Raw genomic sequence first — 13,755 nt, 5'->3', positions numbered from 1 at the left:
TTTAATTGCGTCTCTGACCACGTCAACTTCCCTAAGCCAGCACTTTTCACGGAATGTCTGGTGTGCATCGCATTTAGACACGACATGCATGATGAACACTTCGATTTACCACCCTGACACGTGCATATCATTTCGCTCGCCGAAGTGATTGTGGGTGGTCGGGGTCATCGCGTTGTTGGCGCCACTGCCATAAGGCGGCGATGTTTAATGAAAGCTGGAGACGTTAGCCCAGCGAAATTCGGGTTTTACGATGTACGTTATACTAAATGAGATAACGACGACGCAATCTAAAGGGATTTTCACGCTTTTAAATCTTGGAACAAGGCGGCAGCAGCTGCATGTCGGTTAACTGACTGACTGTATTTAACGCCCCAAACAAACACTGGCGTTAAGAGTGACGCCGCCTATCGGAGAGCTCAGGGTTAATTTTGACCACCCGGCGTTGTTTGACTTGCGCGTAAATCTAAGCCCGCGAGAGCTTTCCAATTTGGCCCCCTTCTAAATGCTGCCACCGCAGCCAGGATTGGAACCCTGGACCTCATCCTCAGCTGCAGAAAGTCGTAGCTGTTGAAGTTACCCTGGTGGGAAAGCAAAATGACGATAAGTATAGCGGCCGGAACTCAGACATGTCAAACTGGAAGGGTCGAATGCGGGCAACAACGTGCGACGCGCCTGACAGCTCCTGAGCCTCACGTGACAGCCGGCGGGCTCGTCAGGAGGGGTGGGGCCAGGATGTGACGACAGGCGAGCCAACACGTGTTTCTCGCTGGTCTCGCTAACAGACGTCTCCTCGGCTGTCGGGTACAGGCGCACCGCCATTCGTGCGCGGCTCGCGCCAACGCCAGCGCCAGCGTCGCGTCAGCGCTGCGAGACCCGACAAGTTTCTCAGGCCTTGGAATAAAAAAGGCTCCGGGAAATGTTATTGAACTGAGGCTATAGTTGGTTCGTGGCTAACGCGAGCTTTAGAAAACGGGACAAAAATGGGCCAACTCAAGAAAGTGGTCAAAATGAAGACAAGACGATGACGTCTCTGAACTAACTATCAAGTCAGTTTTATTTTTGCGCGTGTGGTATATACAGCAGTGCACATGAAAAAAAAAAAAGAGCTTCAAAGAAAAATGCAGAGAGAGAGAGAGAGCAAGCGAGAGAGGAAAGGCAGGGAGGTTCACCAGAAGTCAGTTTCCGGTTTGGTACCCTACACTGGGGTGGGGGATAAAGGGGTTGGAGAGAGTGCAAAGAGAGAGAGAGAGAGAGAGCGAAAATGCAGAGCATCGGCAATTCGTATGCACTACGTAAACTGGCCGATGCGTTGTTTCGTGTCTCGTGTTTTTTGTCCCAATTGCCCCGTGTCCTCAGTTCAGCTCTTAAGCTCGCCAAGTTCCGGAGGCCGTCCTTTCACTCATCGAAGAAGTGAACCAAGAAGATTGATGTCTTTCGCTGTCGTCATCACATCATCATTATCATCATTACCATCGAGTTTAAGGACACTGACAAAGGAATCGCAAGCTGCGACCGATTGCGACGTGCAGGAGCGACTTGCGGCGCGACTAATGTCGGTACCAGCGACGGCGACCTCCCAACATCCCCAGTCGCCTAACCGAAATGTCTCGGGCCTGGTGGAGGCCACGTGGGCCAGCACAACCACCGCCACGTGAAATAACCGTCAGTGCGTAATCCGACATCCTGCTCCTGCACCGCTGCTTTGGTTCATCAGCATTTGCTAATGCAATCTAGCGACTGAAAAATCGAGCAGCGAGCTACTGCAGACCTTAAAACAACCGCTTTTTCGACCAAAGCGACCATTTCGCGACCGGTACGTGATTCGTAGCCAACTTTTGTCGCACGACCTCTCAGACTCACCTCTCTTATTGCCGCCTATAAGTCCACCCCAGATGGAAGCTGCGTGTCCAGGCTATTTCTCATTTGCGCACTGTGTTGCGTAGCTGATTAGATCCCCCATACCTTAACATTTTCTTAAGTCAGGCATACTGCAACGTTCCTCAGGTTTGGCGTTCGATCCCCGTATAGCAGCGGGCCGTATCGCCACGAGGACGGAAGGAAATGCACTCGCACATTTTATATTTTATGTGCATTTTAATTGAAGAACTCCAGCTGGTCACATTTAACCCGCACCTCTCTGCTATTTTGTGTTCTGAAGTGGTCCGCGTGTGGCTTTTGGGCGTTATAAATCCCGTAATTATCTAATAAAATACCCATATTCCCCTATTTAATAATATCATATGAACACGTGAGGACCCAATAGAAAACATGTATGTCAATTTATCACACGGGACAAGTGTCATGTGATACAAGAAGCATGTTTCATATCATATGTAACGCCGTACGGTTTCTTTCTCACATAGAATCCCCACGTGTTCATATGGGTATATTGAATACGGACAATATGACTTCCTTTTATATAAGGAGCTAGTATCCCTCCACCAAATCGTTTCTCGCGTGTACTACGTTCTCCTTCCCTTGTTACCCATTCTATTACTGTAATGAGTCAGCAGTTTATCTGCTGTATACGCGTTACAAGGCTTGTCCCGAGAGCACTACTTTCTATTATTCTCAGCTATGAAATATTAGTTATTTGCGTTTGCTTTATATTGCTTCCGTCTGCCATATGCTGACGTCTTCCTGTCTCTTAACGTGCATAACATTATCCGTTCCATCACTCGTTGCTCGGTCCTCAGCTTTAAGTTCCCTCCTTGGCTTCCACGTTCCTGCGCCATATTTATAGGTGGAATGCACTGAATGCAACGCTTGCATTTTTTTTAATTTTTACCATAACGTCATACTCCATCCTAATGCACTTGTAACTGCCCCCACATACATTAGTTCCCGAGTGAACTGTTCATGTAAAGAAGGGATCACGGAATGTACAACAAAAATGTGCAAACTTGAGGGCCACAAACTTTGGAAAGCTGTGTATCGTTACTTGAGCATTGCGCATTATTAATTTTTTGGAGTGTGTGATTTATGGATGCACACGTCCGATGCACGGCCACTTTACGTTAAACTCGCATGATCGACAACGAGTGCAAAGGGCAATCAGTAAGCGCTCAATAGAGGAGGTCCGCCAGCGTGAACTATTACTCCCGCGTCACGGCGCATCGATTCGGCATAGCATGCGTCCTGAAGTACGCTCAATGCTAAAAGGACTGACAACCAATTTTCATGGCACCAGATTTTTTAAGGTAACGGAAAGCTTACCAGTCTGAGTGTTCAATCATGCAGTAGTAACGCGGAAAACGCCCTGTAAATTTATCCGAATTTTCCGATATGCATTGTGGAATGTAGTCGGTGCTCAAGAAGCGTGCTGCCAACAGGTGAACGCGATAGCGATTCTACGCCGGCAGTGGTGGGAAGCAGACAAGTGTGGCTTTAGCTGTAAGAAAGTAATATTTTGTTTATCAAGCCGAGGTTCATGGGGTTCATGTTTTCGGAAGTGTTGAATTATTTCTACAATGACAGGTGGTATCCACATCTACGCCCCAGCGACGGCTCCTTCCAAGTGACAGAAAGTAATGTCGAAGGATATGCTCTTGCCAGCTGCATGCCCCAGGGTTTTCTCTCTCTCTCTCTCTCTCTCTCTCTCTCTCTCTCTTTCTTAGCCAAGTCAAGCTAAGTGGTAGGATATGCCAGTACAGTAGCAAAAGATCTAACGATGTAGGGTAGTAGGGCCCTAGCCAGTAGTGCTATTATTGCAGTTTTGGCACCCGTTCACGGCACAACTAGTCGATGGCATTTTGTATCTCACAGAGACCACAGAAATCGGGGTGCTCACTCGCAAATTCGCACACGCACAACTAGTACAACATCACTCATGTGCGCCGCCACGCTTTGAGGGACGCGACGGCTCAGACGCGACATACAAGGCGTTTACAAGAACCCGACAGAATCGGGTCGCGTCGGCTTGTCGGGCTGGAATCGGCCTGTCGAGTAGATGCAAACGCTAGCCGGTCGGGCCAAACAAGCGTCAGCCCGACCCGTTTGGAGCGCGCGTGTGAACGTCGTCGGGTCGGGCTGCAGCCAGCGATGGCACTTGCGCGGCTGTGACGTCAGCGCATTATGCGCCGGCAGCTGGAATGGGCATCAGGAGGGAAAACAACCATTGTGCAGTCCAACATCATTGTAAAGATAGGAACCATGAAATAGAGTCGTTGCACAGGGCTACGAGAACTGCAAGTCCCGTTTGAACGCGTTGATTTCTCGGCTCGACGCTGAGTGCAGCCGTTCTGCCGACCCGTCAGAAGCGAGTTCATGTAGACACGGTCACGTCGGGATCGGTCAACCCGACTTGACTCGACCCGCTTGCCTCGGCATCATGTAAACGTAGCCGTGGAGTCAACATAACCAACTCTATATATGTGCCTAGTACACAAACTGCCTCTGCCGCTCCACTCGTTACCACGAAGGCAGCGCCGCTCGTTAGCGTGGACTTTTATCACTTCCGTAATACGCATAGAATAAAACGAAAAGGTATAATATCATGAAAGTTGAAATTTGAAGGAATAAGTATATGGTATACTTGATAACAGTCAACTTAAGTACAGTAATCTTATGTACTACATCCGAAGTACCAAGGCTTCACCGACATTTCGCACCTCTTACCGTATTTTGCGACTTTCTGTGCCAATTTAAAATTATAATTTGCACTTCAATCGCAAAGAGCATGCTCGATTCTATAAAGCATGGTCTTTTCATTTCTACCAACATCTCACAACACGTTCCGGCCAGTTGTCAGTTCAGTTAATGCATAAGAGATCCGCATAGCTGTCGTTCCAGCTCTTTCTTAGTCGGTTACGCGTCCTTGCTCTTATTAAAAATATGCGTTTTTTTTTCTTCTTGATGTTGTAAAAAAAGCGTTTTCGACAACTCTTGATAGCATCTCATGCTTGTTGTCTTTTCATTTTTCTTGTGACGCAGTTTTAACACTACGTGGCATGCAGCCACTACTGCTTACTACACTCTCAGCATCGTTCCGCAAGCAAGCGGAACATATCTGCAACAAATAACTGCAGGAATTCTTAAGTTGTCACATAGTGCGTAAGCATTTTTCTCTTCCAGCCGCTCATCTTGCACACATACGACTCTGACGTATCTGAATGCATATGGTCGTATGATGGCGACGTTTGCTCGGTTTTCCTATTTTGTTGATTAACCCTAATTACTTATTTATTCATTGTAGTCATTCTCAATTAATTAATTATTCCTGATTAGTCTCAATCTATTAGCTGTTGCAGAAATGCACCGCTTACTTAATAGAACTTATGTGGAAACCAGATTCTACACTGCCAACACTCACAGCCTCCGCAGTCGCACGCGTTGGGGCCATCGATGCCGGCGTACTCTGGAAATCCCGTGGTGGTGAGAAGCGCCGACGGACTCTTCCAGTACAGGGACTCCAGCATGACGGATCCCTGCTTCCCGTCACGTAACCACCCAGAGCCAGTGTCACCTTGGATGCAGGAAGCCACGGGCACCACGTCCGTGCTGACCTCAAACTTTGTCTTTTCCGATTGGTGCCGGTTATCTACGCTAGTTCTCGCCCACTTGTTTGTCTCCAGCGTGAAAGACGATGCGATGGCAGTGACTTGGCTAGAACGGTCAAAGGAGGCACGGCGAATAAGGAAGACAGTCTGTTTATTGCGGGCTTGTCGAGTTACTGCCCACAAAGCCTCGCACACTGACCACCGCTTGGAAAGTGGACGAAGCCGAGGCCTAGAAATAGCATGACACACGGATCAAGGAACGTCTATGGAAGTCTTGAATGGCAGTTTACCAGTAGAGTTGGGCGTAATGCTTTGGGTATATCAAAGTTAAAGATAGTCACCCCGCGTGAGCCGGTGCAATGGCCTTCCGGTTTGCCTACCTCTTAGAAAATAAACTGCTTCAGTAAAGATTTTTTAAATATCATTATTTATGACGGAGGTGCTCAAATGAAGATATTAGCGAATGCTTAATAACTCCACGAGCCCGCTGCAAGTCAAACACCTTGCTTGACCATCAAACTGGTATTGAGGTCGGCAAATGACAGCTAAGAGTACTACGACGTGAAGCCACTGTGAAACAGACGTCAAGGAACTTGCGATTTTGGCCACACATTTCTGCCTTGCCCGATTCCTGAACTGCGGCGCATTTCGTGTGTCATGGGTTGTTGGTGCGGTTTGAACACAATCGATCCGAAATGGCCCCCAGAACGTCAGCTGCAGTGCTCGAACATGGACAGCTTCGGTAATGAGAAGCGCCCCATGGACCACAATTCCAGGACGGATCACTTCTGAAAGTCTCTGAAAATAGTCTAGCTTTCCTTCATGTTGCTGTGTCTCTACGCTTGACACACTTCGGGATCCTTCAGTACCCCTCAAGCATCATTTTGGTGCCGGACCTTGACCTTCTGCCCCATAGTCTAACAACTTCGGGATGCGTTCCAGGTCTATGGTCTTCCGGTAGATGCGACATATATGGTCATTCCACACTCTTCAGGCCTCCTAAATTCTGTCTCTTCACTTCTGACATCGCTGGCTGAATGACTTCCTGATAAGTTTCAGGTCGCTTGCTTCCGAGAGTCGCGACCAGCTTCGTGGTCGTTAAACACTCTTTAATCCATGCTGTGTCTTGACTGCTCACCTCGTAGTTGAATGACTCACCGGAACTTTCCAGGTCTACGAGCTCCGGGTAGCCGCGACAAGTTTTGTGGTCGTGGAATGGTCTTGAAATCCTAATAAATACTTGGTCTTGACTTCTGGCTTAGTGGTAGAAGGACTTACTGAAGATTTTCTAAATCAACCGCATCATGATACTCGAGACGTACTCCCACCGAGCCGGCCTACCCTGGCTATTCCCGTCCGAATCGACCCTCGTGGAACACTCCGGTAGTTCTTCGAACCTTACGAACCAGTTCTCGATGCAACCAAGTCCACAAACACACACAATCGGAGTATACTGGCCTTTCTCAGTACAAGCACTTGTCGAGGAAGACATGGGAACCACCGAGACGGGGCCGCGCGTCGGTCACCGTCGCCTCTTCACCCGAGCCGCGGCCCGCGCGACAAAACCGGCCGAAGCAGCGGCACCCGGAAAAACAAAAACCATACCCCAGGGCCCCGGAGCGACCTCCGCCGTCCGACTCGATCTCCACCCACTGCCGAAGGTCTTTGTCGCACCTCGCCCTCCCAATCAGGCCTGACTGCCTGGGTCCCAGGCTCCGGACGGCCACTCCTTCTCTGTGTCGCCGTGTGTGTGTGTGTGTGCTGTGTGCGGGCGCATTTGGTGTCTTCATTCGTTTCCTGTTCCCGTTTATGCTTTTCTTTCATACCACCGTCCCCCCTTTGCTCCGCTGTCTTACCGTAACTCCTGCCAGGCGGGACAACCCTGTCGAACTCACACGCCCACGCACACATACACGGACAGACACACTGACTCAACCGCAAGCGTGCGCGTGTGTATGTGTGCAGTTAGTATCTTCATTTTGCTTCGTGCTGCCCATTTGTGCCAGCCTTTCGTGGTGTATACCTCGTTTACCTGTTCCCTTCACCTATCGTCCCAACCACACCAACTTTAGCGAGGCCGGACAACCATTTTGTACACACACACATACGCGGACCCACAGACAGACACACACACACACACACACACACACACACACACACACACACACACACACACACACACACTGGGGAAGGGGGAGGGTAGATAGATCCATACTTTATTTCCATAACTGATTAATAAAAAGCGTCGTTCCGCCGTAAGTGGGCGGGGGTGCGCGGGACGCCCTTTCAAGGCCGCTGCACCGCAGCTCTCTGACTTACCCTCTCCGCGTTTCTGCCCCGGGCACGCGACCCTGGAGCGCGCCTCAACCGCTGCTCCGCCAGTCAGCTGTCGATGGTGAGGGCGCTCCCGGAATAAAAACAAAAACAAAGCGGTGAATGTTCGTAATGGCTCGCCGAGGACGTAACAGTGCCACTCCTATCTCAGCGCGGCCGTTGGCTATTCGATCGCTCCACTGCTATGCGGTAACAGTTTCCGCCAGAAGTATACACCCCGCGTAATCCGCTTATTCCGCTATACACAGACAGCCGGAGTTGTTTGTGTCTTGCGATGGTACGCTATAAACGTTCTAATTCTGATCTTGCCGTCCAGTATAGATAAGCGTCGATGTCGAATCTGTCACGGAGGCTCATTGTATTTCAGTCAATGTCGACTGTCACTTGTCCAGGAAACTTCTGCAGGCTATACACCTGGGCACTGAAATAGCCTTCACACATACGTAAAGCTGAACCAACGACACGAGACAGGCTGTAGGACCGCGCAGCAAGCGGGGAAAGGAAATGTGATAGTCGTAACATCAAAAAGAAAGGGAAAATGCAGTATGGTTTAGTCATTGAATGTGGGAAGCTGATATTGCAGAAAAGATAGTCACTGAATGTGGGCAGCTTATATTGCAGTCGAGATCTTCACTGAATGTGGGCAGCTGATAATGCAGTCAAGATAGTCACTGAATGGGCGCAGCTTATATTGCAGTCGAGATACTCACTGAATGTGGGCAGCTGATAATGCAGTCAAAATAGTCACTGAATCTGGCCAGCTTATACTGCAGTCGAGATAGTCACTGACTGTGGGAAGCTGATATTGCAGAAAAGATAGTCACTGAATGTGGGCAGCTTATATTGCAGTCGAGATATTCACTGAATGTGGGCAGCTGATAATGCAGTCAAGATAGTCACTGAATGTGGGCAGCTTATATTGCAGTCGAGATAGTCACTGACTGTGGGAAGCTGATATTGCAGAAAAGATAGTCACTGAATGTGGGCAGCTTATATTGCAGTCGAGATATTCACTGAATGTGGGCAGCTGATAATGCAGTCAAGATAGTCACTGAATGTGGGCAGCTTATATTGCAGTCGAGATAGTCACTGACTGTTGGAAGCTGATATTGCAGAAAAGATATTCACTGAATGTGGGCAGCTGATAATGCAGTCAAGATAGTCACTGAATGTGGGCAGCTTATATTGCAGTCCAGATAGTCACTGAATGTGGGTAGCTGATAATGCAGTCAAAATAGTCACTGAATCTGGCCAGCTTATATTGCGGTCGAGATAGACACTGAATGTGGGCAGCTGATAATGCAGTCAAAATAGTCACTGAATCTGGCCAGCTTATATTGCAGTCGAGATAGTCACTGACTGTGGGAAGCTGATATTGCAGAAAAGATAGTCACTGAATGTGGGCAGCTTATATTGCAGTCGAGATATTCACTGAATGTGGGCAGCTGATAATGCAGTCAAGATAGTCACTGAATGTGGGCAGCTTATATTGCAGTCGAGATAGTCACTGAATGTGGGCAGCTGATAATGCAGTCAAAATAGTCACTGAATCTGGCCAGCTTATATTGCGGTCGAGATAGACACTGAATGTGGGCAGCTTATATTGCAGACAAGATAGTCCTGAATGTGGGCAGCTTATATTGCAGTCGAGATAGTCACTCAATGTGGGAAGCTGATATTGCAGACAAGAGAGTCACTGAATGTGGGCAGCTTATATTGCAGTCAAGATTAAAAGGAAGAATGGGGGTTGGTCAGGTCGTGTAACACATACATCTGTTCACCAGTGGCCTATAAAGGTCAGTGCCAAAGGGAGGCAAGCGCAGTCGAGTGCAGTAGAGGATAAGGGTTACAGGAGATTATACAGGTGGTTGCTACCCCCACCTGCAATAAGTTGTCTTCTCGTCGACATTATTTTCCATATTCTTATTAATTGTACATTTAAATAGAACAGCTTGAACAGTTTATTTTTCCTAACGTTTCTCCAATTTCATTGTCAGCTGGCTTTATATGCGGTGGAAACAAACCAAAAATCAAGCCTTTAGGTTTCTTATCTTATTCTTTGTTCAAGGTGGTTGTGATCATGATCATGAAATTGGAGGACACTTAGATCGTGTCGGATTATTCGAGACGTGCAGAAGTGGAGATAAACGTGAGAGGGCATTCGTTCTGCAGTTGTTTTACTTTCATTTTATTTTTTTTTCGTTACCTATTCTGAGTGTATTGACGTATTTCAGAGGTCATTCCATGTGTTCTGTACATGTGTAGGTAATCACGTTGTATGATTAACTACCTTTTACGCCCGCTTCGTCTTTTTCTTTTCTCCCTTTTCGTTTCTGTGACTACAATTTTGTTGTCTACCACGTATGTATTTTCTGCACATTGTGGCTGGCGTATTATTTGTTAAGTGCACCGGTACAAAGGCTCCGTAGCTGTTCCTAGGCGCTGTAATAAAGCATTCAGAGCCCTTCCACTACTGTGAAGATGTGCGCCAGCGAAGTTGTGGCTATGGTGGGTCTGCTATAATGAATATCGCTATAGTGAATTTAAATATTATCATTATTGACTATATTGAGCGTCTTCGGCATGTTCGTCAGTGAGCAAGGACGCCGGCGTCTTGTTTTCACCCGCCGCGATGGCCAGGTAGTGCGTTTACTGCGTCAAGTCCGCCCCATCGTCATAGACTGTAGCGTATGAGTCACAGCGTTCAAAGCCGTGGCACACTGCACGGCATCGTCAGGATCCTGACGTCAGGATACTGGATGTGGTTAAACGAGCGTCCGTTTTCATCGCGAGTCCAAAGGGCAACTGCTGATAACAGCGCTAGCGCAATCTCTACGTCACGAGACAAAGGGGCACAACGATTGGCGGGACGTGCCGCCGCCGAGTTTCGCGACACTTGCGAAAGTGGCATCGGTGGTGGCGAGTGGTATAACAATGGGCCATCCATCATCCGTGTTGACACCTGTGTTAAGGCACAACTGGCGGGAAACCGCCACGCACATGGAGCCAAATCACCATGCCCATGGCGCCAAACCACCACGCACATAGAGCCGAACAACGCTGATGATGATAGTTTTCTTTCTACATGTGGACACGATAACCTGGGGGAACTAGCCCTTTACAGCTTCACTGTAAAATATTTATTTATTTATTTATTTATTTATTTATTTATTTATTTATTTATTTATTTATTTATTTATTTATTTATTTATTTATTTATTTATTCGTAACTTCTTTGCGGTTAGTCTCTGTCGCTCTCCTCTTTCGCAATGGACCCGGGCCGAACCAGCTCGGCCCAGTTCTCCGTTATTTCTGCCGAAGGGCGATGAAACTTGGTTCCGCGTAAGAATGCGAGTAGCGCGACTTTGGGGGCGCTGCGCAGTAATAAACCGCAGCAGAAGCATCAGCAGCAGCAGCAGCAGCAGGAGGAGGTGGTGGAAATCGCGCGCGCTCACCTTGCATTCCAATGGCCTAGTGCGCCGTGACTCACCGGCCGCTGGCCCTCCCGGCCGTGGTCACGTCCCACGTCACGAGGGCCGCCGGCGCGACACGCTCGGCGATCGCAGCCAGCCGGGACCGCAGCGTTCGGGGCCTGCGCAACGAACGGGTGGCCGGAAAGCCGCCACGGCCTCGTGAGCACAGGGTCAAGGAACCGAGGGCGACAGAGCTGATGGCGGGGTGGGGAGAGATTGATTGATTCCTTTTCACGGGGTTTAACGTCGTCCCAAGGCAACCCTGGGTCTGTCAGAGACGCCCGTAGCAGAGGATTAACTTCGATTACCGGATTAATTGTGACTAGCTGGCGTTCTTTAACCTTGCAGCTAAATCTAAGCACACACACACACACAAATGTGCTATTTTACGTGCCGGAACCACGATGTGATCTTGAGGCACGCAGTAGTAGGACTCCGGATTAACTTTTTGACCAAATGAGGTTCGGTTCATTACCGTGTGCCTCAATCTAACTACACGAGCGTTATTATTTATTTATTTATTTATTTATTTATTTATTTATTTATTTATTTATTTATTTATTTATTTATTTATTTATTTATTTACATTTGCATTTCGCCCTCACCGAAATGCGACCGCCACGACGGCGATGGAATCCGCAACCTCGAGCACAGCAGCGCTACAGTGCCACGGGACTACTACGGCGGGTTAAATCTTGCCCTTGTTATGCCTGCTCAACGAGCACAGGAATTTTCAGCGAACAGCAGCGGGGAGTCAAACCTGCATCCTCCTAGGGTCGTGCTCACTACCAGAACCCTCGAGCCGCTCAGCCATCCCAATCAATACGGGTCTAAAGCGAAGCTATCCGTGACTCTTCCACCCATTTTGCATAGACGGCTGTCTCACCGGGTAAACTGGGCTCATTCCGGAGACATCATTTCTTTGTTCTTTTCGTGTGAATACTAATCAAACCTCGTTATAACGAAACGGGATATAACAAATTAATGGATATAACAAAGAAATTCTGGGACCCTCTTCAACTTCGTTATAGGTTTTACTGTATGTATTTCATTGGTTGTCATTCTAATCCATGATTACTTGTTTCTTTGTGCGTCTTGAAAGTAAAAAAAGTCACAGGCCTGCGCGGCACACGCAGCACAGTCACAGCGTAAGCTGGCGGAGCGGCTCAAGAGTAGCTCCAATTTCGCATCACGCACAACAGGGTCTTCACGGCAGTCTCTTCACTGAACTGTCCGCCCGGCGTCGACGGCGAGCTGCGGCTTGTAATGCTCTGCTGAACCCGATCAAGCCTGGTTGTAGCCGCGCAGGTAGCTCTACGATTCGCTTCTTCAGCAGTGATTCGTACCTTGCGAGGAGACGCCATAACATGTACCGAAGAGGTACCGAGAATACGTGGCGCACATCTCACATCCCTTGACCCGTGGCACGGTAGCTTGTTGTTGTTTTGATGATCGTTTATTGGAATCTTCAAAACGGGCTGGTGACAAATAGTCACCTAGCCTGCTTGAGTTAACCAGGTCCAGTTACATGCAGCATGTAACTGCTATATGCAACTTGCATGTCGGGCACGCTGCGTTTGCAGGCGCCTTAACTAGATGGCGCCGCCATACTGGCGGAGGCTCGGGATCGCGTTGATTGCGCGCCATGTCTGAATCTGGGATACCAGCAGAAGTGCGCCAGGCCATACCTGTCATGCGCGACAAGTGTTGTGTATGAAATACCGCTATCGTGTGGGAAGACCTATGTAAGTCAAGCTGCAAAGAGAGAAAGAGTTGATGGATACGAAAGGCAGAGAGGTTGCCCTGATGTATACACTTCTCTAGACAGCTACTTTGCGCTTGGAAAACGGAAAAAAAAGGAGCGTGTTGGATTACAATGACAACAGAAGGAAGATACAAAACACACAACAGGCGAGTCTACGGAAAGCCTATAGTACAGACCCGTACTTAAAAAAATAGGCCTCGTAAGGTCTGGACGGCCTGAGAACTAGGCTTACAAACGAGACGGTGTGTCAATGACCGAATACGGGAAGCATGAACTATCGTTTAAAAGAACAAAGGTGATGCGTACTTATCGGCGCGTAGCATTGGCTGCAAGTGTGGGCCACTATACTTCCAAGATACTGGGCAGTGGTGACACGTCACGTTTACACGAAAGCAGTTGGAGGCTTTTCACATAACGAAAAGAGGCGCGAACTGCATCAGCAACTTCGCAGATTTTTTTTTTCGATGTGACCGCTGCACGCGTGGAATCTGGTGTATTCCTTCGACTTTGCTCTTCGAATAAACAGTTCAAGTTTGGCGCCCACTCTGTTCATTTCTGGTCTCTTCTTCTCAAGTCCTTGTTTCCTTGTCGCACTAATATGCATTCCTTAATGCGCACACCTGTTGCAAGGAGAATATTTAAGTACAATTCACAGTTTGATTGCGTAGTTTTGTAGACAACAGAG

This window comes from Dermacentor silvarum, chromosome 7 (genome assembly GCF_013339745.2).
Source record: "Dermacentor silvarum isolate Dsil-2018 chromosome 7, BIME_Dsil_1.4, whole genome shotgun sequence".
NCBI classification, from domain to species: domain Eukaryota; kingdom Metazoa; phylum Arthropoda; class Arachnida; order Ixodida; family Ixodidae; genus Dermacentor; species Dermacentor silvarum.
The sequence above is the reverse complement of the archived record's forward strand: the minus strand, read 5'-3'. Positions refer to the sequence as shown.